Source organism: Pseudophryne corroboree, chromosome 4, assembly GCF_028390025.1.
Source record: "Pseudophryne corroboree isolate aPseCor3 chromosome 4, aPseCor3.hap2, whole genome shotgun sequence".
Lineage (NCBI taxonomy): Eukaryota > Metazoa > Chordata > Amphibia > Anura > Myobatrachidae > Pseudophryne > Pseudophryne corroboree.
This window is the reverse complement of record NC_086447.1, coordinates 880,182,733-880,209,014: the sequence shown is the minus strand read 5'-3', so window position 1 is coordinate 880,209,014 and position 26,282 is coordinate 880,182,733. Positions and strand designations below refer to the sequence as shown.

The window sequence follows — 26,282 nt, the reverse complement described above, 5'->3', positions numbered from 1 at the left end:
TGGGGAGGTTTCCGGTGAAACCATCTCTCTGTATATTTTGCAAAGTGTAGCCTAGGCCAGAGTCTGAAATGTGTAGCATCTGACATCCTCTCTGACAGCTTTGCATTCCGGAGCTTGGTAAATTTGACAGCATAGCATTCCCTATAGAAACCTGTGGGGATAGCGGCTGCTGTTGGAAATGGAGGGACTGCAGCAGTATCTCTGATATCTTTAATGATTAATAGGGCCCTTAGTAAAGAAAAAAGAGTGTAACTTTGTATCTGGAACAAACAATGTTACAATGCAAGGGGTGTAAATAGAGACCGAAGCAGGAAGACAGTCAGCTGGCGTCCAGAAGATAGGTATCATGGTTACTGTTAGTGCTAAGGCCCGGTGTTAGGGGGATGGGGGGTGGTTTAGAGTTAGGCACTGGGGGATTAGGGTTGAGCACTGGGGGGGGGGGGGGGGGGGGCAGTTGACCCTAGCTGGATTGATCTCTCGATAGCCACATAATTGGATGCACCAGCAGCTGAGAGGCACTGAGACACAGAACATTTGTATTAGCAACTTCCAGTACTAACAGCATGTTAGTTACGGTGTTGCTAACATCCTGGAGGACTGATTAATGTTTAACATATGCTAATTTCAGAAGACCTCGGTTATAACAAACAATTTAAATTTGGAGGATGTTACAACCCAGAGGCGGAACTACCGCCAGTGCAACCAGTGCGTTGCACTGGGGCCCGCCTCTGTCCAGGGGCCCAAAGCATGTAATGAGTCAAACTGACTCATTACATGCCGCTCTGTGCTGCGAGCAACCGCTGCCCGCAGCACACAGCCGCCCGGAAAGGAGAGGAGCAGCGGTACAGGGGAGAAGGAGGAGGAGGGAGCCGCAGCAGCGCTTTGTTACTGGTTGAGGCGCTCTTGCTGCTGCCCCTCTGCTTCACTATAGGCTGTCTTCCGAGAACAGCCTATAGTGAAGCAGAGGGGCAGCAGCAGCGCCTCCACCAATGACACAGCGCTTCTGCGGCTCCCTCCTCCTCTCCTGCCCGGGAATCGTCAGAAGCTGCACCGAGGAGCCTGAGCCAGCGGAGAGGATACGTATAATTCAATTTCTTTCTTTCTTTCTTTTCTTTTCTTTCTTTCTTTCTCCGGAATGTGTAAAAAGGGGGAATCTGCCTGCCGCTATGTGTAAAAAGGGGGAGGCTGTCTGCCGTTATGTGTAAAAAGGGGGACGCTGTCTGCCGTTATGTGTAAAAAGGGGGACGCTGTCTGCCGTAATGTGTAAAAAGGGGGACGCTGTCTGCCGTAATGTGTAAAAAGAGGAATCTGTCCACCGTAAGGTGTAAAAGGGTCTCTACCTGGTGTAGTGGTGCTACTGTGCGGCGTAATTTGAATAATGGAGACTAATGAGCACCGTTTTATGAATTGGTATTGTTTTGTGGCCACACCCCTTCCCCACGAAGCCACGCCACTATGTATTTTTGCGCGCACCTACGGCGCGCACTGCCCCTGTTTTGCATGCAGGGGTGAGGCCCCGATGCCATTTCTTGCACACAGTGTTAAAATGTTTAGTTACGGCACTGTTGCTAGGTATCCATTTCTCTGGCCCTGAGCAGGTCCCCCTCCCCAGATCCCCTCCAGGGGTGAGGGGGTGGACTTGGATGGGATGGGGGGGGGGGCCCAAAGAATTTTGTCGCACCTGGGCCCACCGCTCGCTAGTTCCGCCACTGTTACAACCTGCCTCATTTCTCCTGTTAATTTGCTACTAATTAATATCTAAGACATTGGAAGATTACAGTCAGCTCAGTTTAGATTGTTTCCAGTCAATGTATATTTTTGGTGGTATATATTCCAATTTTAAAGACTGTGTAACAATAAGCCAACAAAAGCTATTGTTGGCTGAGAATAAAACAAATTTTATGGTGACAGAACATCATTTATTTTTATATTCTATATAACTTGCTAGGGGCTGGATGTAATAATATAAAATAATATAAGCTACCTTAGTCTTTCCAATAAAAATTGACATGGCTGTACTGTAACTCAAATTGGACGGAACACTGATTTCGAAAACCCCTGCAACTCTTATATTACACAGGAACTAGCGGCTGCATAGCATCCATATTGTATAACTGGTCACTAGAATGTTCCACAACAGTAAACGCTCTTTTTTTTTATGCCCAAATTGAGTGCTCCAATACATTCAGTGCAAAACTTTGGTGGTGGCTTGGTACCCTCTCCAAAAGGAGAAGGGCCCCCATTTCTCTTCATCCCCTCAGGAGTCAAAAGGAATCTTCAGGACCCATTTTGTCAAAGCTAGAGGGGACTCCTTGAATCCCCAACTCCCTATACGGATGGCCATTGACCATCTTTGATTGAAAATCATTGAATGTTTATGACCAATGTTTAATGCTTTTGCCATCGATGGGGGAGAACTAAATGGTCCCCTGTCATCGATGGTAAAGCACAACCAGATTTTTTTCTCTTACATCCTAGAGGATGCTGGGGACTCCGTAAGGACCATGGGGTATAGACGGGCTCCGCAGGAGACATGGGAACTATAAAGAACTTATAGTATGGGTGTGCACTGGCTCCTCCCTCTATGCCCCTCCTCCAGACCTCAGTTAGATTCTGTGCCAGAGGAGAATGGGTGCACTACAGGGGAACTCTACTGAGTTTCTCTGATAAAAAAATTTTGTTATGTTTTTTATTTTCAGGGAGCACTGCTGGCAACAGGCTCCCTGCATCGTGGGACTGAGGAGAGAGGAGCAGACCTACTTAAGTGATAGGCTCTGCTTCTTAGGCTACTGGACACCATTAGCTCCAGAGGGAGTCGGAACGCTGGTTTCACCCCGCCGTTCGTCCCGGAGCCGCGCCGCCGTCCTCCTCGCAGAGCCAGAAGATAGAAGCCGGGTGAGTATAAGAAGAAAAGAAGACTTCAAGACGGCAGAAGACTTCAGATCTTCATTGAGGTAAGCGCGCAGCGGTAACGCTGCACGCCATTGCTCCCACACACTACACACACAGTACAGGCACTGATGGGTGCAGGGCGCAGGGGGTTGCCCTTGGCAGCAATAAACCTCGGGTATGGCATATCAGGAGGCATTAGGCTGCGGAGGCAGTAAATGGAGAAATCCCCCGCCATTTTTTTTTTTAGATATTGAAGCGGGACGGAAGCCCGCCGCTGGAGGGGGCGGAGCTTGATCCCTCAGCACTAATAGCGCCATTTTTCTCCACAGAACGCTGCAGAGAAGCTGGCTCCCCGGACTCTCCCCTGCTGAACTCGGTGACAGAGGGCTGGAAAAGAGGGCGGGGGCATTTTCAAGGAGCAGTGAGTGTATTACACATTGATTGGTAATAAAAGCGCTATCTCGGTTATTTTCCAGTATCTGTAGGTGCTGGGTGTGTGCTGGCATACTCTCTCTCTGTCTCTCCAAAGGGCCTTGTTGGGGAATTGTCCCCTTATAGATATATCCCTGTGTGTGTGGGGGTGTCGGTACGTGCATGTCGGCATGTCTGAGGCGGAAGGCTCGTCCAAGGAGGAGGTGGAGCGAATGAGTGGTGTGTCTCCGTCGGCAACTCAGACTCATGAACGGATGAACATGTGGCATATGTTAAATGCAAGTGTGGCCTCATTACATAAGAGACTGGACCTGGCAGAGTCCAGGGAAAAAGCTAGGGGTCAATCCACGGATTGGGCTGGGTCACAGGGCCTGTCGGGGTCTCAAAAACGTCCCCTATCCCAAAGAATTGACACTGATACCGACACGGATTCTGATTCCAGTGTCGATTACGATGATGCAAGATTGCACCCAAGGGTGCCAAAGGGTATTCAGTGTATGATTATTGCAGTGAAAGAAGTTTTGCATATCACAGATGACCCCTCTGTCCCTGACACGAGGGTGCGCATGTATAAGGAGAAAAACCTGAGGTAACCTTTCCCCCTTCTCATGAGCTGAACGAGTTGTTTGAAAAAGCTTGGGAAACTCCAGATAAAAAACTGCAGATTCCCAAAAGGATTCTTATGGCGTATCCTTTCCCTGCTCAGGACAGGGTGCGTTGGGAATCCTCTCCCAGGGTGGACAAGGCTTTGACGTGCCTGTCCAAGAAGGTGGCGCTACCGTCTCCGGACACGGCAGCCCTCAAGGATCCTGCTGATCGCAGACAGGAGACTACTTTAAAGTCTATTTATGCGCATACAGGTGTTTTGCTCAGACCGGCAATAGCATCGGCATGGGTATGTAGCGCAGTTGCAGCATGGACAGATACCTTGTCAGAGGGCCTGGATACCCTAGACAGGGATACCATTTTATTAACATTAGCCCACATTAAAGACGCAGTCTTATTTATGAGGGACGCTCAAAGAGACGTTGGACTGCTTGGTTCCAGAGCCAATGCGATGGCTATTTCTCTAACGTCCTAAGTGGATGCTGGGGACTCCGTAAGGACCAAGGGGATTAGCGGCTCCGCAGGAGACTGGGCACATCTAAAGAAAGCTTTAGGACTATCTGGTGTGCACTGGCTCCTCCCCCTATGACCCTCCTCCAAGCCTCAGTTAGATCTTTGTGCCCGAACGAGAAGGGTGCACACTAGGGGCTCTCCTGAGCTTCTTAGTGAAAGTTTTAGTTTAGGTTTTTTATTTTCAGTGAGACCTGCTGGCAACAGGCTCACTGCATCGAGGGACTAAGGGGAGAAGAAGCGAACTCACCTGCGTGCAGAGTGGATTGGGCTTCTTAGGCTACTGGACATTAGCTCCAGAGGGACGATCACAGGCCCAGCCATGGATGGGTCCCAGAGCCGCGCCGCCGGCCCCCTTACAGAGCCAGAAGACTGAAGAGGTCCGGAAAATCGGCGGCAGAAGACGTCCTGTCTTCAACAAGGTAGCGCACAGCACTGCAGCTGTGCACCATTGCTCTCAGCACACTTCACACTCCGGTCACTGAGGGTGCAGGGCGCTGGGGGGGGGGCGCCCTGAGACGCAATAAAAACACCTTGGATGGCAAAAAATGCATCACATATAGCTCCTGGGCTATATGGATGCATTTAACCCCTGCCAGAATACATAGAAAAACGGGAGATAAGGCCGCCGATAAGGTGGCGGAGCCTATCTCCTCAGCACACTGGCGCCATTTTCCCTCACAGCTCCGTTGGAGGGAAGCTCCCTGGCTCTCCCCTGCAGTCACTACACTACAGAAAGGGTTAAAAAAGAGAGGGGGGGGCACTAATTACGCGCAGTATTAAAGATACAGCAGCTATAAATGGAAAAACACATATAAGGTTATCCCTGTATATATATGTATAGCGCTCTGGTGTGTGCTGGCAAACTCTCCCTCTGTCTCCACAAAGGGCTAGTGGGGTTCTGTCCTCTATCAGAGCATTCCCTGTGTGTGTGCTGTATGTCGGTACGTTTGTGTCGACATGTATGAGGAGAAAAATGATGTGGAGACGGAGCAGATTGCCTGTAATAGTGATGTCACCCCCTAGGGGGTCGACACCTGAGTGGATGAACTGTTGGAAGGAATTACGTGACAGTGTCAGCTCTGTATAAAAGACAGTGATTGACATGAGACAGCCGGCTACTCAGCTTGTGCCTGTCCAGACGTCTCATAGGCCGTCAGGGGCTCTAAAGCGCCCGTTACCTCAGATGGCAGATATAGACGCCGACACGGATACTGACTCCAGTGTCGACGGTGAAGAGACAAATGTGACTTCCAGTAGGGCCACACGTTACATGATTGAGGCAATGAAAAATGTTTTACACATTTCTGATAATACGAGTACCACCAAAAAGGGGTATTATGTTCGGTGAGGAAAAACTACCTGTAGTTTTCCTGAATCTGAGAAATTAAATGAGGTGTGTGATGATGCGTGGGTTTCCCCCGATAACAACTGATAATTTCTAAAATGTTATTGGCATTATATCCTTTCCCGCCAGAGGTTAGGGTGCGTTGGGAAACACTCCCTAGGGTGGATAAAGCGCTCACACGCTTGTAAGGGCTCTACCCTCTCCTGAGATGGCCGCCCTTAAGGATCCTGCTGATAGAAAGCAGGAGGGTATCCTAAAATGTATTTACACACATACTGGTGTTATACTGCGACCAGCAATCGCCTCAGCCTGGATGTGCAGTGCTGGGTTGGCGTGGTCGGATTCCCTGACTGAAAATATTGATACCCTAAATAGGGACAGTATATTTTTGCCTATAGAGCATTTAAAAGATGCATTTCTATATATGCGTGATGCACAGCGGAATATTTGCTGACTGGCATCAAGTCTAAGTGCGTTGTCCATTTCTACCAGTAGAGGGTTATGGACACGACAGTGGTCAGGTGATGCGGATTCCAAACGGCATTTGGAAGTATTGCCTTATTAAGGGGAGGAGTTATTTGGGGTCGGTCTTTCAGACCTGGTGGCCACGGCAACAGCTGGGAAATCCACGTTTGTACCCCAGGTCGCCTCTCAACATGAGAAGACGCCGTATTATCAGGCACAGTCTTTTCGTGGGCAAGCGGGCAAAAGGTTCCTCATTTCTGCCCCGTGACAGAGGGAGAGGAAAAAGGCTGCAGAAATCAGCCAGTTCCCAGGAACAGAAACTCTCTCCCGCCTCTGCCAAGCCCTCAGTATGACGCTGGGGCTTTACAAGCAGAATCAGGCACGGTGGGGTGCCCGTCTCAATGAATTTCAGCGCGCAGTGGGCTCACTCGCAAGTAGACCCCTGGATCCTTCAGGTGATATCTCAGGGGTACAAATTGGAATTCGAGACGTCTCCCCCTCGCCGTTTCCTAAAGTCGGCTTTACCGACGTCTCCTTCTGACAGGGAGACAGTTTTGGAAGCCATTCACAAGCTGTATTCCCAGCAGGTGATAATCAAGGTACCCCTCCTGCAACAGGGAACGGGGTATTATTCCACACTGTTGTGGTACCGAAGCCGGACGGCTCGGTGAGACCGATTCTAAATCTAAAATCTTTGAACACTTACATACGGAGGTTCAAATTCAAGATTGAGTCACTCAGAGCAGTGATTGCGAACCTGGAAGAAGGGGACTACATGATGTCTCGGGACATCAAGGATGCTTACCTTCATGTCCAAATTTACCCTTCTCACCAAGGGTACCTCAGGTTTATGGTACAGAACTGTCACTATCAGTTCAGACGCTGCCGTATGGATGGTCCACGGCACCCCGGGTCTTTACCAAGGTAATGGCCGAAATGATGATATTCCTTCGAAGGAAGGGAATTTTAGTTATCCCTTACTTGGACGATTCCCTGATAAGGGTAAGATCCAGGGAACAGTTGGAGGTCGGTGTAGCACTATCTCAGGTAGTGTTGCGGCAGCACGATTGGATTCTCAATATTCCAAAATCGCAGCTGGTTCCGACGACTCGTCTTCTGTTCCTAGGGATGATCCTGGACACAGTCCAGAAAAAGGTGTTTCTCCCGGAGGAGAAAGCCAGGGAGTTATCCGAGCTAGTCAGGAACCTCCTAAAACCGAGCCAACTCTCAGTGCATCAATGCACAAGGGTTCTGGGTAAAATGGTGGCTTCCTACGAAGCAATCCCATTCGGCAGATTCCACGCAAGAACTTTCCAGTGGGACCTGCTGGACAAATGGTCCGGGTCGCATCTTCAGATGCAACAGCGGATAACCCTGTCACCAAGGACAAGGGTGTCCCTCCTGTGGTGGTTGCAGAGTGCTCATCTTCTAGAGGGCCGCAGATTCGGCATTCAGGACTGGGTCCTGGTGACCACGGATGCCAGCCTGCGAGGCTGGGGAGCAGTCACACAGGGAAGGAATTTCCAGGGCTTATGGTCAAGCCTGGAGACATCACTTCACATAAATATCCTGAAGCTAAGGGCCATTTACAATGCTCTAAGCTTAGCAAGACCTCTGCTTCAAGGTCAGCCGGTGTTGATCCAGTCGGACAACATCACGGCAGTCACCCACGTAAACAGACAGGGTGGCACAAGAAGCAGGAGGGCAATGGCAGAAGCTGCAAGGATTCTTCGCTTGGCGGAAAATCATGTGATAGCACTGTCAGCAATTCCGGGAGTGGACAACTGGGAAGCAAACTTCCTCAGCAGACACGACCTCCACCCGGGAGAGTGGGGACTTCACCCAGAAGTCTTCCACATGATTATAAACCGTTGGGAAAAACTCGACAGGTATTGCGCCAGGTCAAGGGACCCTCAGGCAATAGCTGTAGACGCTCTGGTAACACCGTGGGTGTACCAGTCAGTGTATGTGTTCCCTCCTCTGCCTCTCATACCCAAGGTACTGAGGTTGATAAGATGGAGAGGAGTAAGCACTGTATTCGTGGCTCCGGATTGGCCAAGAAGGACTTGGTAACCGGAACTTCAAGAGATGCTCACGGAGGATCCGTGGCCTCTACCTCTAAGAAGGGACCTGCTCCAGCAAGGACCCTGTTTGTTCCAAGACTTACCGCGGCTGCGTTTGACGGCATGGCGGTTGAACGCCGGATCCTGAAGGAAAAAGGCATTCCGGATGAAGTCATCCCTATCCTGATCAAAGCCAGGAAGGATGTAACCGCAAAACATTATCACCGCATTTGGCGAAAATATGTTGCGTGGTGCGAGGCCAGTAAGGCCCGATGGAGGAAATTCAACTGGGTCGATTCCTACATTTCCTGCAAACAGGAGTGTCTCTGGGCCTGAAATTGGGGTCCATTAAGGTTCAAATTTCGGCCCTGTCAATTTTCTTCCAAAAAGAACTAGCTTCAGTCCCTGAAGTTCAGACGTTTGTAAAAGGGGTACTGCATATACAGCCTCCTTTTGTGCCTCCAGTGGCACTTTGGGATCTCAATGTAGTTTTTGGGTTCCAAAAGTCACATTGGTTTGAACCACTTAAATCTGTGAAGTTAAAAATATCTCACATGGAAAGTGGTCATGCTGTTGGCCCTGGCCTGGGCCAGGCGCGTGTCAGAATTGGCGGCTTTATCCTGTAAAAGCCCTCATCTGATTTTCCATTCGGACAGGGCGGAATTGAGGAATTGTCCTTAGTTTCTCCCTAATGGTGGTTTTCAGCGTTTCACCTGAATCAACCTATTGTGGTGCCTGCGGCTACTAGGGACTTGGAGGACTCCAAGTTGCTAGACGTTGTCAGGGCCCTGAAAATATATGTTTCCAGGAGGGCTGGAGTCAGGAAATCTGACTCGCTGTTTATCCTGTATGCACCCAACAAGCTGGGTGCTCCTGCTTCTAAGCAGACTATTGCTCGTTAGATTTGTAGTACAATTCAGCTTGCACATTCTGTGGCAGGCCTGCCACAGCCAAAAATCTGTAAATGCCCACTCCACAAGGAAGGTGGGCTCATCTTGGGCGGCTGCCCGAGGGGTCTCGGCTTTACAACTTTGCCGAGCAGCTACTTGGTCAGGAGCAAATACGTTTGTAAAATTGTACAAAATTGATACCCTGGCTGAGGAGGACCTGGAGTTCTCTCATTTGGTGCTGCAGAGTCATCCGCACTCTCCCGCCCGTTTGGGAGCTTTGGTATAATCCCCATGGTCCTTACGGAGTCCCCAGCATCCACTTAGGACGTTAGAGAAAATAAGAATGTACTTACCGATAATTCTATTTCTCGTAGTCCGTAGTGGATGCTGGGCGCTGTCAAAGTCAGAAAAATATCACGATGCACACTGCCATATTTGCACCTCATATGTGTCCCTGCTGCGCATGCGTGCGCTCTCCCGTGCGTGCGCATACTCGCTGTTGCGGGCACCCGCAGGCGCACGGTATGCGCATTTACGGTAGAGATTGTATGCGTCTAGCGGGCGACTCTTTCGTCACATATTTTCACCATATAATGTATTTTGTAGATTATGGTCCCTTTGATAGAATCTGAAAGTTTAGTTAATGTAGCATGTTCATGGACAGAGAAATCCCTCTTTGTTTGATACGAAGGGTCAGACAGGAGTAATACAGTGGTGTTTAGTATCCATCGGAAGAGTATTTAGTTAGCAATATTCCGGTGTTGGTTTGAAACAGATTAATCGCTCGTGCGAATAGTTATGGACATAAGAAGTTTATGTCCATTTACTATTATTTGCACTTACTTATCCATGCGGCGGGAAACCTAGTTTCCCACCCACCTGAGCAGTTGGAAATTGTCACAGCCCACCTGTATGAATCAACCTATGACCTTTTGTTATAATGCGAGGAGGAATTCCTGTGTCCAATGAACAATGAGATTGTAGGGACCATTGAATTGTATTGTGTGTGGGGCATAAATAGACAAGCCGATCACATCCAGCTCTCACTCTTCAACGGTTCTCATTGCTGATAATCGGGAGCTGGATGTCCAGAGGCGCATGCGATCGTTCCCCTTTGTGCGTAAGTTTTCTCCGCAATCATATTGTATTTCTTGTTATTGTGGGCCATATCTCTCTCTCTCTCTTCTCTTTCTCTCTCTCGTTTCTCTTATATAGTTATTGTACTGATATTGTATTTCCTGTGTAGTTATCTGGTTAGGTAGTCTATGTTATATTGTAGTGTATGACTTGTATTGTATTATTCTTTTTGCAAGTATAACATATTCATAAGGCGTTAGACCCTAAGCCCGGTAGTTGTGTATTTATTATAGTGTTAAGTATTCTCAGAGCGTCGGTGACGCTCGAACAGCTTTTAAGTTAATAAGGTTACACTGTGTTGCATCTACACCCTATCTCTACACTAAGGTTTTACTGCATATTACATTGTTTATGGTTTAGATATAAAGGTTTAACATTGTGAGCGTCTGCGCCGCTGGTGATCTCCACGTGGTCCAGAGCGTCCGCTACGCTATAGCGAACCATTACGTTAGTCAGCAGCCAATAGCGTGCCTGCCTGTGATCTCTTGGCCGTGAGCGAACGTGACGCTTGAGCGTCTCGACCACGGCTAAGCGATTGTTACGCAACGTGCGTACCCTTACGGTACTCCATACGTCAATAGCGTACAGTGTTCTTAGGCCTCTTAAAGGGTTTTAAATAAGATAAATATTTAGCTTTATCAATTGGCGGCTCGTCCTGTCCTTCACATATCTCTGCTAGGTAATTTCAGCAGACATTATCCATCAGCAAAGGGCGGGAGATCATATTCTTCGCAGTGCTGACGGGATAAGCGTCTGCTTCGCTTAGTAAAGTGTGCTGAGGGAATCCGGAACCGGAGGTAAGAACAACACGCTAGTGTCTTTTAAAACTGTTTATTTCTGTCTTGCGTACGCACGCACATATCTGCATTTCTTTTTCATTCGTGTATTTTCATATATCACTCTCCTGTTTGCCATTTTATAATTGATAAAACGTGCTAAGAGAGATTTGTCGCTATTTCATAGTTAAAGTGTAAAAGTAATGCATTAAGGGATAAAGTGTAAAGCACACACGCAGCTCTACCTAAAGGTACAAGGAGAGATTGGTGTGGGGTTCAGTAGAGGATCGAGGATCATCTACATTGATAAACGTGTACATTGTGTTACGGTGGACATTGGTTTTGTGTACACGTGTCTCTAACAAAGGGCTGAGACTCGCGTACGCAAAGGCCGACGCACGCAGCGTAAATTACGCAACGGAGCGTCTGGGTACGCCCACGTAACTCAAGTCACACGATAGTGTTGATTTTCAACAGGCGATAAATAGCGCAACAGGCGATAAATAGCGCAACAGGCGATAAATAGCGCAAGTTTATTTTAGTGTCCGAAATTTAGACTAACAGATCCTTCTCCAAATTTACAACACATCTGGTTTAAAGAAAATTTCTGCGCAGAAATAGAAATAGAAACAAAAGTGTACATGTGGTGAGTGAGTGTTTGCAATTATATAAGTTTTTACAATTTTGGGGATTGAACCACAGAAATCATTGAGTTCTCGTGAAAGTACATACGTTTAAGTGACATACATGGTGGCTAGGGAGGCATCCCTTGTTAAACATATAAAGAGCATTAGAGTGTAGCAGACCAGGAGGTCATACTGTAACAGACCAGGAGGTCAGACCAGGAGGTCGCATAACAGACCAGGAGGTCCAGGTACAGCAGACAAGGAAGTCCGCTATAGAGTCAAGTAGCCCAACACCAAGAAGGGTTGGAGCAGAACCCATATAGGCCATAAAGCTCAGGCTGAAGGAATTCGCAGCTGCTGAATGTCGATTCCACTGGTCGCTCCATACATAAGATTAGTTGCTTATGTACTGAACGATTGTACCGCACGTAATTGTGTGCATTAGTTAGTCTGACCAGTACCATTTGTGTACGAACCCGGTCATAAACACTATTTGTACATTCTGACGTGATTTGTGTAGTTTTTTATTTTTAAAAGGGAAGTTCGCTGGTCACTCAGGAATTATCCAACAACCCCACAGTTACTGGAAAGGGTTAATGCTCTGCGGATCACACCCACATGTTCCAGTAAACAAAGGTTCATAGGGGCCCTAGGTCGAGTACGCCAGCGCTAAAGCAGTGTGTGGGCGTATTGGTCGGCGTGGGCGAGTAAGTGGGGTACTCGGTAAACCGCCACCGTCAGCCTATCGTGAACATTTTGGTTTTTTGTAAGGGTTCGCTGAAGACCCTGATATAAAGGTCAGAGGTAGAGCAAGCAACACCTGCAAATTATGGGGGCCAGTTGTTCAGGAAGGGGGCGATCAACCTCGGTTCGGGTTGATTTAGTGAACCGACCAATCGGGTCGGCAAGGTACGTAATGTGTGAAAAATACGGCTCACACACAGAAGTTTTATGTGATGAATGGGAGAGAATGACGGTACATGACGGGGAGAAATTCCCAAGAGTAGGCAGCTTTAGCCCAGAAGTGTTGCAAAATCTAAGGAGAAGGATATGTCTCATTAAATCAACAAAGAGACGAATCCAACATTATGATTATTTGCAGCTATGGCAACAGGAGGGTGAAATACAGAGAGGATTGGCTCAGGCGGCGGGATCTAATCCTATCAGGAAACTGGTAGCCACGGCCCCGCCGCCACCATACATATCAGGAGAGAAATTGGTTGCGGAGAATGACGCATCAGGGGGTAACAAACAGGCACTTAGCAACTGTGTAAATGTTAAAGATAATGTTAACCAATTAACCAATGCAAGTATTAACCCGTGCAAGTTGTACCCTGTTTTGAACTTTCCCCAGGAGTGTGATCAAGAGGACGAATCGGCAACAATATCGGCGCTCTCTCTAGCAGCCACTATATCAGAAACGACAGTAGGCACGGCCCAACCCATAAGATTAGTAACAAAGCCCCCTAGCGGAGGTACAGGTGAGGTCGTATCAACGGGTAAGTACGGCACCATACACTATGCTGAAACCATTTCACCACAGACTGTAGAATCTACACAGAATGATGTTGTTAAACTTGCTCCCGTGAGGGTAATAGCAGTTCCAAATGGGAAAACGGAAACTACAGGAGTCACTCCTATCAGGAACATTGCCATGTACAGCCCGTTTTCCCGAATGGAATTAAGAACCATAGTGTCTGAATTCCCTGATCCTAGAAAAGACTTAGTTGCTAGCCAGAAATACATCAGAGACCTAGGGAACACTTTAGAGCCCAATAACAAAGACTGGCAGGTATTGCTGAGGGCATGTTTACCCTCCAATGTCGACGCAGCTCAATTTTTAGCTGACTGTGGACTGGATCAGGATGTACCTCTTACAGATGTGTACAACAAAGACAATGTAAAAAGAATAAATTTACAGTTAAAAGAGTATTTCCCAGCTGTAGCCAAATGGAATAGAATTTTTTCCATTAAACAAAAAGAGTAAGAAACAGCTGCTGATTATTTTCACCGGGCATTATTAGAAATGGCAAAATACACTGGCATAGAGGACATTAGGACCAATGCAAATCATCAAGAAGTAGCAGTATCTGTGCTAATGGATGGTTTAAAAGAAGCATTAAAGACCAGGGTACAGACCACGCAACCATGTTGGCGAGGTCTGTCGGTGGCTACTTTGAGAGAGGCTGCTATTGATCACGACCGGAATATCACCAGACACGGAGTCACAAGGTGATAAGTTAATGGCCGTAAGTATACAAGCCCTGACCACAAAGCAGCCTTTGTACAGATCACCAAACCCTGTGGGTAAGTCAAATGTGTTAACATGTTATTTTTGTCATAAACAGGGACACATAGCACGAGACTGTAGAGCGAAAAATTCACAAAGATCATACCAACCCCCTAGACAACGACATGACACACGAGATTGGGATCAGGGTCCACAGAGACGGAGTTATGAGCCACATACAGGGGAAACAAAAAGATATCCCCCAAAAGGAGACTGGCAAACTTCTGGCAGTTCCCATTTAACCCCTTCACAAGTAGTTGCTGCCAGCGGGATTCAGGGAGGTCACCATACCCAATAGGGGTGTGGCCATACCTGTAATCTGCAGCCAGTAAAATTGATTGCAAATCTTGGAAGTGAACCCGAAATTGCAATAAATGTAGCTGGTAAATCATTAAACTTTCTTGTAGATACGGGGGCGGCCAAGTCAGTGATAAATTCGACAGTGGGCATGAGAACCACTGGTAAGACAATTCCAGCCATGGGAGTAACGGGAGTAGTCCAGCACTACCCTGTTAGCAAACCAGCCGAGATTACAGTAGGGCCTTTACATACCAAGCATTCCTTTTTGCTGGCTGCATCGGCACCGACTAATCTCCTGGGAAGAGACTTATTGTGTAAAATGGGGTGCGTCATTTATTGTACTCCTGAAGGTGTATTCTTGGACATACCTGAGAATCACGCTCAGGAAGTGTGAGACATGTTAGACTCCCCATCAAAATTAATGTCACATACCATTATGACAAATAGGACTCCATCCCAAGTAGAAGAGATGACATCCCAGATACCAGAGTCACTTTGGACTAAAGACGGACAAGACACTGGATTGATGGCAAACGTAGCTCCAGTAGTTGTACAAGTAAAAGATGGTAGGATAGCTCCAAAAATCCCACAATACCCTCTGAAGCCAGAGGTGGAGTTAGGAGTGTACCCAGTAATAGAGCGCTTGCTACAACAGGGCATTCTGGTAAGAACGTCCAGCACTGCCAACAGTCCCATCTTCCCTGTGAAAAAGAGTGGGGGGAGGGGTTACCGGCTAGTGCAGGATCTAAGGGGGATTAACAAAATAGTTGAGAGTCAGTTCCCCGTAGTGCCAAATCCAGCTGTCATCCTTATGCAAATCCCTCCCACTGCGAAATTTTTCACTGTTATTGACCTCTGCTCCGCTTTCTTTTCGGTACCTCTGCACCCTGACAGCCAATACTTGTTTGCATTCACATACAGAGGAGTCCAATACACATGGACTCGATTACCACAAGGTTTCATAGACAGTCCAAGTATATTTTCCCAGGCTTTGCATGATTGTTTACAGTCTTTCCAACCAGAGAGTGGATCAGTATTAATACAGTACGTGGATGATCTACTACTGTGTTCTGATTCAGTGGAAGCATCCCTGAAGGATACGAAACAGCTCCTGTTTCATCTTTCAGACACAGGACACAAGGTTTCCAAAGACAAGTTACAATTATGCCAAACTAAGGTAAAATATTTGGGACACTGTCTAACACAAGGACTGAGACACCTGACCGCTGATAGAATTCAAGCAATTAGAGACATGACTCTGCCACAAACCCAGCAACAGATCAGAACATTTTTAGGAATGTGTGGATATTGCCGTAACTGGATCCCAGGGTTTTCCATTCTAGCGTTACCTTTGCAGGAGATGGTCTCCTCAAACAAACCTGATCGGATTTCGCATACAGACGAGTCCGAGATGGCATTTGAGAGACTTAAACAGTGCCTAACGCAGGCACCAGCATTAGGTATGCCAGACTATGGGAAACCCTTTGAGCTGTACGGAACAGAAAGTGCTGGTTGCGCGGCAGGCGTCTTAACCCAAAAGCACGGTGATGCCAGCAGGCCAGTAGCATACTATAGCGCTCAGCTAGATACGGTAGCGCGATCCCTCCCCACATGCTTGCGAAGCGTTGCTGCGATAGCATTGCTAGTAACGAAAAGCGAAGATGTAGTGCTAGGTCACAACCTCACAATTCATACACCACATGCAGTGTCAGCCTTGCTAAATTCTGCCCAAACCAGGCACGTCTCATCAGCGCGGTTTACAAGATGGGAATTGGCACTAATGGCCCCCGTAAAGATCACCATAAGGAGATGCAGTGCATTAAATCCTGCAACATATCTCCCAGGTGTGCCTGGACAGGCACAAAGGGTGGAGGATGAGAGTGGTGGGGAAGGAGGATTTAATACAAAGGAGGACACACATGATTGTATGGAATATTTGACCCAAAATTTTACCGCAAGGCCTGACATCAGTGACAACCCACTGGAAGATGTAGATCTAACTTTCTACACGGACGGTAGTTGTCACAGACAGTCAGACTCAGGAGACTTGTGTACTGGATACGCAGTCGTAGATGACCAAGGCACCATAGAAGCAGAACCGCTAGGCCCACCTCACTCAGCCCAGGTTGCTGAACTGGTCGCCCTAACCAGAGCATGTGAATTGGCTAAGGGCAAATCAGCCAATATCTACACCGACTCTAGATACGCATTCGGGGTAGTCAATGATTTCGGAGCCCTATGGCGCCTCAGAAATTTCATGACGGCAGCTGGTACACCGGTAGCGCATGCAGCTCACATCAAAAGGCTTCTAACAGCGATACAGGAACCCGACAGAGTGGCTGTTATCAAGTGTAAAGCACACACATACAGCCAAGACCCGGTATCACTTGGTAACAGCCGAGCAGACGAAGCAGCTAAGTTAGCAGCTGGTACCCCCAGACAGACAGACACCACACAATTGATGGTATTTAATACCATCAACACACAGAAGTTGTGTGAAATGCAAAATTTGTGTTCCACACAGGAAAAGGCAGTCTGGAAGGCAAAGGGATATGGCCAGGAGTCCTCAGGACTCTGGACGGATGGACAAGGTAAACCAGTGGCCCCCAGAACATATCTTCCATGTTTAGCTGAGGCAGCTCACGGGCTGACTCATCTGGGCAAGGAAGGAATGTGCAAGTTGGTAAGAGCATATTGGTGCGCCCCAGGATTTTCATCTCATGCAAGTAAGAGAGCAATGTCATGCCTTACATGCTTAAGAAAGAATATCGGAAAGGCAATACCAACAGAACCATCTCATATCCCACCTACAGGCGGTCCTTTTCAGGTAATACAGATTGACTTTATTCAATTACCCCCTTGTCGAAATTTGAAATATGTACTTGTTTGTATAGATGTTTTTTCAAATTGGGTCGAAGCATTTCCTGCGGCCACAAATACCGCTATGTTTACTGCTAAGAAAATTGTGCAGGAATTTGTATGTAGATATGGTATCCCTAGAATAATTGAAAGTGATAGGGGTACCCATTTTACAGGTGATGTCTTTCAAGGAATGTGTAAGTTGATGGGAATTGATAGCAAGCTGCACACTCCATACCGTCCACAGGCGAGTGCGAAGGTGGAAAGAGTGAACAGCACTATTAAAAATAAACTGAGCAAAGTTATGGCAGAGACAGGATTGACATGGCCAGAAGCTTTACCCATTGTACTGTACAGCATCAGAGCCACTCCCAGGTCCCCTCTTAATCTGTCACCCTTTGAAATCTTGTTTGGTCGACAACCGCATGTTATGATTAACCCTCAGGATGATTTGAAGTGTAACAATGAAGTGACTGTAAAATACTTGATTAACATGAGTAAACAGTTAAGGAATCAAAATGATAATTTGAAGTTGGTGATTCCTGATTTACCAGATAGTAATTGTCATGACATTGAACCTGGGGATTATGTAATGATACGGAATTTTCTACGCTCAGGTTGCCTTATTGACAGATGGGAAGGACCATACCAAGTCTTATTAACTAGCACTACAGCATTGAAGGTTGCCGAGAGAGAGACTTGGGTTCATTCGTCCCATTGTAAGAAGGTTGCTGATCCAGAGAGGTCCCGTGATAAGGAACAGACGGTAGAGGAAGTTGCATCACTGGAGTGTCTGTTCCAGGAGGACTGAGGCGGCACCTGAGCATTGAAAATCACAAGATCAAAAGCAGTTGTCGATTCCCTGTTCCCTTTTATTGTTTTTCTCCACTTCCCATCCCCTCTCCCTCAAATTATTTTTTTCCCCCTTCTCATTCTTCTTCGTTTCCTCCTAAGATGGACTTGCCTCAAGAGACTGTGATCCGGATTTTCCTGTTGACCATGATGTTGACCAGAGCAGTCTGTTCCGGCGAGAGTACCATGGAGGTCGAGAGAGGTTCTGGAATGGGTTCTGATGACAGGGATGGAGGCGTAGTTTCCCAAGAACAACATAATCAACAAGCAAAGGCGAGTATCAGAAAACGATCCGATAGCATTGACCATAGAAGGAATTGTGAAGGATTGTTAGCTGAAGAAAACTGTATCTGTAGGCTCTGTGACAATGTGGTTGAGGATGGGTGCATCAAGAAATGCCAATCCAGTTTTAATATCCACATGGACCGGCACCCCTTGAGTGACTATCACTCCTTAGTGGGTAGTGTGTTAAATCAGACAGATTGTTGGGTATGCTCTCAAGTACCTCAAGGTCATAGCAAATCAGGACTAGTACCATTTCCTTTAACGATAGGGGAGGTACTTGAGCTAAGTGGTGGGAGGCCGGTGGACAGGAGGTTTAATATCTCCAGTCCTCCTAGTTTGAAGCTCCACCAATATCATGTGGATAGATCCCTAATATGTTTTAACATTTCCAATCCCCGAAAGCCGGGAAATTGGGAAGTGTCATGGAGTAACCAAACCATGACCTTTTCATATAGAGCAGATAGAATGCCTACAGATACAGAGCTTATACGCCACATAGCCAGTAGAGGAAAATCTTTCCGATATAGGTATACCCTAGGAAGTAGGATTACGAGAGTTGGAGAGGTATCACCAGGATACTGTGCACATATCGTACAAGCTGATACGTGTACTAGACAGATGGGAGAATTAGGGTTAGGAGATTTCACATGGAAGATGTGTAATATGGTTATGTCCTACTCCGTCCCATATGTTCTCCCCGATGATGCATATTTCATATGCGGGAGGAAGGCGTATAAGTGGCTTGCCCCAAACTCTGAAGGATTGTGTTATATTGGAAAAGTACTGCCTGAAGTAATGACTGTATCACATGCCAAAATGAAAGATATACACCGTGTTGCCCAAGCTCCTTATACTCACACCCATTACGAGCACGTAGTTAAACGGCACCTGATAGAAAGAACAGAGCATCCGGCCTCTGACATGATCCATGAATCCACCGGGATTCAGTTTCTAATCACGTTAGACATCACTCGCACCGCCAGAGGAGTGTTGAATTATAAATACATATCTGCGCTCGCAAATTTGTTAGATAATATCACAGAAATGTATGATGACACGTTTAGGTATACTGGAAGAGAACTTCAAGCTTATAAAACAGAACTGGTTCAGCATAGAATGGTTCTCAATTATCTCACGGCAGTAACAGGTGGATATTGTGTCACACTGGCAACGCAGTACGGCGTGAAATGCTGCACATATATAACGAATAGTACCGAGGACCCGGTCGAGGTCATAGACCAAAAGATGGACGATATTCTCCAATTGAAGTGGGAATTTCGCAGGAGACACAATCTCACCCTTGCTGCTGTGAGTAATGAGCTGACTGGTTGGGTGTCATGGTTGAACCCGCGAAATTGGTTCTCTGGTTTAGGAGAATGGGCTCAAGGAGTCATAATGGATGTAGGGAAGTTTCTCCTATGCATCTTAGGTGTTGTCATAACGATTGGCTTGATATTTAGATGCGGTCAGGCTTTAACGAAGTGTAAACGAAGTACCAGGGTGATGAGTTTAAGGAGTGAGGAAATTGTAATTCCAATGGATTTGATTTATGACCCAACTGTAGAAACAATGATGTGATGAAAATGCGATTTCTACGGTCCGTTTCTTTCACCTGTTTTTCCGTTTTCTCCAAGGTAAAAAGACCCACTTGGACGAGGAATTTGATGATCCTGTATACAGACAACTGATGGATTAAAGAAGAAGTTTTGACAACCTTATATACAGATATTTGATGAACTATGCCATAGACCCCCAGTTTCCCTAGAAATTTTAAAATTACGCTAGCCCAACACTTTTGTAAGTCTATGGACATTGACCAAGCTTTTTGCCCACACGCTTTTTGGCAAAAGCACAAAGAAGACTGCATTCAACAGACACCGAACAAGACTTCAACCGACAAATGTTCATTAACCTGACATAGAATACCACTGCATTTACCGTAATTATGTCTTTTTCCTCATCTCTACAACCTTCAGGTAATGACACACATAGTCGATAGGGAATACAGGCACAGATATCAGCAATCACATATTCCCCCATTCATGTATCATCAACTAAAATGTGCTCCCCATTTTGTTACAACCACAGCCGAAAAGAGCTCGGTAAAGTTTGACAGCCCATCCACAGACCCGTACCACGGGATAAGAAGGAATTCAAATGTATACTTCGCAATACCTCGAAGCTTGACTTAAAACACGTACGGCACGATGATACATGACCCCTAAACACGGATTCATACACACATGCTTCTGCTATCTCACTAGGTCATACCCTTTTCCTACCTTCTCCTCTCCTCCCCTACCCAACCATGGAAATGTATTTACACTTGACATATATTTTTCTCTTTTTTGAAATGTTTTAGGAAGTGGCAGTTATTGTTGACTGCCAAAGGGTGGACTGTCAAAGTCAGAAAAATATCACGATGCACACTGCCATATTTGCACCTCATATGTGTCCCTGCTGTGCATGCGTGCGCTCTCCCGTGCGTGCGCATACTCGCTGTTGCGGGCACCCGCAGGCGCACGGTATGCGCATTTACGGTAGAGATTGTATGCGTCTAGCGGGCGACTCTTTCGTCACATATTTTCACCATATAATGTATTTTGTAGATTATGGTCCCTTTGATAGAATCTGAAAGTTTAGTTAATGTAGCATGTTCATGGACAGAGAAATCCCTCTTTGTTTGATACGAAGGGTCAGACAGGAGTAATACAGTGGTGTTTAGTATCCATCGGAAGAGTATTTAATTAGCAATATTCCGGTGTTGGTTTGAAACAGATTAATCGCTCGTGCGAATAGTTATGGACATAAGAAGTTTATGTCCATTTACTATTATTTGCACTTACTTATCCATGCGGCGGGAAACCTAGTTTCCCACCCACCTGAGCAGTTGGAAATTGTCACAGCCCACCTGTATGAATCAACCTATGACCTTTTGTTATAATGCGAGGAGGAATTCCTGTGTCCAATGAACAATGAGATTGTAGGGACCATTGAATTGTATTGTGTGAGGGGCATAAATAGACAAGCCGATCACATCCAGCTCTCACTCTTCAACGGTTCTCATTGCTGATAATCGGGAGCTGGATGTCCAGAGGCGCATGCGATCGTTCCCCTTTGTGCTTAAGTTTTCTCCGCAATCATATTGTATTTCTTGTTATTGTGGGCCATATCTCTCTCTCTCTCTTCTCTTTCTCTCTCTCGTTTCTCTTATATAGTTATTGTACTGATATTGTATTTCCTGTGTAGTTATCTGGTTAGGTAGTCTATGTTATAATGTAGTGTATGACTTGTATTGTATTATTCTTTTTGCAAGTATAACATATTCATAAGGCGTTAGACCCTAAGCCCGGTAGTTGTGTATTTATTATAGTGTTAAGTATTCTCAGAGCGTCGGTGACGCTCGAACAGCTTTTAAGTTAATAAGGTTACACTGTGTTGCATCTACACCCTATCTCTACACTAAGGTTTTACTGCATATTACATTGTTTATGGTTTAGATATAAAGGTTTAACATTGTGAGCGTCTGCGCCGCTGGTGATCTCCTCGTGGTCCAGAGCGTCCACTACGCTATAGCGAACCATTACGTTAGTCAGCAGCCAATAGCGTGCCTGCCTGTGATCTCTTGGCCGTGAGCGAACGTGACGCTTGAGCGTCTCGACCACGGCTAAGCGATTGTTACGCAACATGCGTACCCTTACGGTACTCCATACGTCAATAGCGTACAGTGTTCTTAGGCCTCTTAAAGGGTTTTAAATAAGATAAATATTTAGCTTTATCAGCGCCCATCCCAAGTGCGGATTGTCTGCAATACTGGTACATAGTTATTGTTACCAAAAAAAAATCGGGTTATTGCTGTAGTGAGCCATCTTTTCTAGAGGCTCCTCTGTTATCATGCTGTTAACTGGGTTCAGATCACAAGTTGTACGGTGTGATTGGTGTGGCTGGTATGAGTCTTACCCGGGATTCAAAATCCTTCCTTATTGTGTACGCTCGTCCGGGCACAGTATCCTAACTGAGGCTTGGAGGAGGGTCATAGGGGGAGGAGCCAGTGCACACTAGATAGTCCTAAAGCTTTCTTTAGATGTGCCCAGTCTCCTGCGGAGTCGCTAATCCCCTTGGTCCTTACGGAGTCCCCAGCATCCACTACGGACTACGAGAAATAGAATTATCGGTAAGTAAATTCTTATTTTCTGCGAGGTGAGCTCTATGGCCCCCGCCAATGGATGGGTGACGCAGACTCCAAGAAACATATGGAGGTTTTAACTTACAAGGGTGAAGTGTTGTTTGAGGAGGTGCTCGCGGACCTGGTTGCCACAATTACCGCGGGTAAATCTACATTTTTACCTTTTGTCCCCCAACAGCAAAAGAAAACTCCACAGTATCAGATGCATTCCTTTCGGTCGCATAAGGCCAGAAGAGGTCGGGTCTCCTCTTTCCTTGCCAGAGGTAAGGGTAAAGGGAAAAGAACACCTGCGTTGGCTAGCTCCCAGGAGCAAAAGTCCTCCCCGGCTTCTACAAAATCCACCGCATGACGCTGGGGCTCCCCTAAGGGAGTCCGCACCGCTGGGGGCACGTCTTTGACTTTTCAGCCAAATCTGGGTTATTTCAGAAGTGGATCCTTGGGCAATCTAAATTGTTTCCCAGGGCTACAAGCTGGAATTCGAAGAGGTGCCCCCCCGCCGATTTTTCAAATCGGCCTTACCAGCTTCGCCACCGGAAAGGGAGGTGGTGTTAGCTGCAATTCAAAAGCTGTGTCAACAGCAAGTGGCGGTCAAGGTACCCCTGGTTCAACAGGGAAAAGGGTATTATTCAACCCTGTTTGTGGTCCCGAAGCCGGATGGTTCGGTCAGACCCATTTTAAATCTGAAATCCCTAAACCTGTACTTAAAAAAGTACAAATTCAAGATGGAATCGCTCCGAGCGGTCATATCCAGCCTGGTATTTTATGGTGTCACTAGACATAAAGGATGCTTACCTTCATGTCCCCATATACCCTCCTCATCAGGAATACCTGAGATTCGCTGTACAGGACTGTCATTACCAGTTTCAGACGTTGCCGTTTGGGCTTTCCACGGCCCCGAGGATTTTCACCAAGGTAATGGCCGAGATGATGGTGCTCCTGTGCAGGCAGGGAGTAACAATTATCCCATACTTGGACGATCTCCTGTAAAGGCAAGATCGAGAGACAAATTGCTGGAGAGCGTGTCGCTCTCCTTGAAAGTGCTGCAACAGCACGGTTGGATTCTCAATCTGCCAAAGTCACAATTGGTTCCAACGACTCGGCTGTCTTTCCTAGGCATGATTCTGGACACGGAACAAAAGCGGGTCTTTCTCCCATTGGAAAAAGCCCAGGTTTTCCAGAACATGGCCAGAGACCTGCTAAAACCAAAAAGAGTGTCTGTTCATCAATGCACTCGAGTTCTGGGAAAAATGGTGGCAGCCTACGAGGCCATCCCCTTCGGCAGGTTTCATGCGAGGACTTTTCAGTGGGACCTTCTGGACAAGTGGTCCGGGTCCCATCTACAAATACATCAGAAAATAACCCTGTCCCCCAGGGCCAGAGTGTCTCTCCTGTGGTGGGCTGCAGAGTGCTCACCTTCTAGAGGGTCGCAGGTTCGGCATTCAAGACTGGGTTCTGGTGACCACGGATGCGAGCCTCCGAGGATGGGGAGCAGTCACACAAGGAAGAAATTTTCAAGGATTATGGTCAAGGCAGGAGGCTTGCCTACACATCAACATACTGGAATTGAGGGCCATATACAACGGCCTGCAACAAACGGAGACTCTTTTTCGGGGCCTCCCAGTTCTGATCCAATCAGACAACGTCACAGCTATGGCTCATGTAAACCGCCAAGGTGGGACAAGGAGCAGAGTGGCGATGGCGGAAGGCACCAGGATTCTTCGCTGCGCGGAAAATCACGTAAGCGCTTTGTCAGCTATCTTCATTCCGGGAGTGGACAACTGGGAAGCAGACTTCCTCAGCAGACACGATCTCCATCCAGGAGAGTGGGGACTTCATCAAGAAGTTTTTGCAGAGATAACGGGTCTTTGGGGAATTCCTCAAATAGACATGATGGCGTCATGCCTCAACAAGAAGCTTCGGAGGTATTGTGCCAGGTCACGGGACCCTCAGGCAGTAGCAGTAGACGCCCTAGTGACACCATGGGTATTTCGGTCGGTCTATGTGTTTCCTCCTTTCTCTGACGTCCTAGTGGATGCTGGGTACTCCGTAAGGACCATGGGGGGAATAGACGGGCTCCGCAGGAGACTGGGCACTCTAAAAGAAAGATTAGGTACTATCTGGTGTGCACTGGCTCCTCCCTCTATGCCCCTCCTCCAGACCTCAGTTAGAATCTGTGCCCGGCTCGAGCTGGTTGCACACTAGGGGCTCTCCTGAGCTCCTAGTAAAGAAAGTATTTATTAGGTTTTTTATTTTCAGTGAGATCTGCTGGCAACAGACTGACTGCTACGAGGGACTTAGGGGAGAGAAGCGAACCTACCTGCTTGCAGCTAGCTTGGGCTTCTAGGCTACTGGACACCATTAGCTCCAGAGGGATCGAACACAGGCCCAGCCTCGGTCGTCCGGTCCCGGAGCCGCGCCGCCGTCCCCCTTGCAGAGCCAGAAGACGGAAGATTCCGAGGAGAAAATCGGCGGCTGAAGACTCCGGTCTTCATTAAGGTAGCGCACAGCACTGCAGCTGTGCGCCATTGCTCCCCATGCACACCACATACTCCGGTCACTGATGGGTGCAGGGCGCTGGAGGGGGGGGGGGGGGGGCACCCTGGGCTGCAATTAGATTACCTTAAAAATGGCAAAAAACACGTAATATAGTCTAATAAACTATATATGTGTAAAAATCCCCTGCCATAATATTAATATAAAGAGCTGGAGATGCCCGCCGAAAAAGGGCCGGGGCTATCTCCCTCAGCACACTGGCGCCATTTCCTCTTCACAGCTCCGCTGGAAGGACGCTCCCCAGGCTCTCCCCTGCAGTTTCCAGGCTCAATAGGGTAAAAAAGAGAGGGGGGGCACTAAATTTAGGCGCAATACTGTGTATTATAGCTGCTATAGGGAAAATCACTTTGTGTAGTGTAAAATCCCTGTGTTATATAGCGCTGTGGTGTGTGCTGGCATACTCTCTCTCTGTCTCCCCAAAGGACTTTGTGGGGTCCTGTCCTCAGTCAGAGCATTCCCTGTGTGTGTGCGGTGTGTCGGTACGGCTGTGTCGACGTGTTTGATGAGGAGGCTTATGTGGAGGCGGAGCAGGTGCCGATAAATGTGATGTCACCCCCTGCGGGGTCGACACCAGAGTGGATGGATATGTGGAAGGTATTAACCGACAGTGTCAACTCCTTACATAAAAGGTTTGATGACATAACAGCTGTGGGACAGCCGGCTTCTCAGCCAGTGCCTGCCCAGGCGTCTCAAAGGCCATCAGGGGCTCAAAAACGCCCGCTACCTCAGATGGCAGACACAGATGTCGACACGGAGTCTGACTCCAGTGTCGACGACGACGAGACTAATGTACATTCCACTAAGGCTATCCGTTGCATGATTACGGCAATGAAAAATGTGTTGCACATTTCTGACATTAACCCAGGTACCACTAAAAAGGGTATTATGTTTGGGGAGAAAAAGCAACCAGTGGTTTTTCCCCCTTCAGATGAGTTAAATGAAGTGTGTGAAGAAGCGTGGGCATCCCCTGATAAAAAATTAGTGATTTCTAAAAAGTTACTAATGGCGTACCCTTTCCCGCCAGAGGACAGGGTACGTTGGGAGACATCCCCGAGGGTGGATAAAGCGCTCACACGCTTGTCAAAAAAGGTGGCACTACCGTCTCAGGATACGGCCGCCTTAAAGGAGCCTGCGGATAGAAAGCAGGAGGCTATCCTGAAGTCTGTATATACACACTCAGGTACTATACTGAGACCTGCCATTGCTTCAGCA

The 26,282-nt window shown here is 47.2% G+C and overlaps 1 protein-coding gene across 1 annotated transcript in view; it reads left to right on the top strand.

The window, feature by feature from the left end:
- The window catches only part of DNAH8 (dynein axonemal heavy chain 8), a 1,853,457-nt gene that overhangs the window by 571,479 nt on the left and 1,255,696 nt on the right, over positions 1–26,282 (top strand). The window lies entirely within an intron of this gene.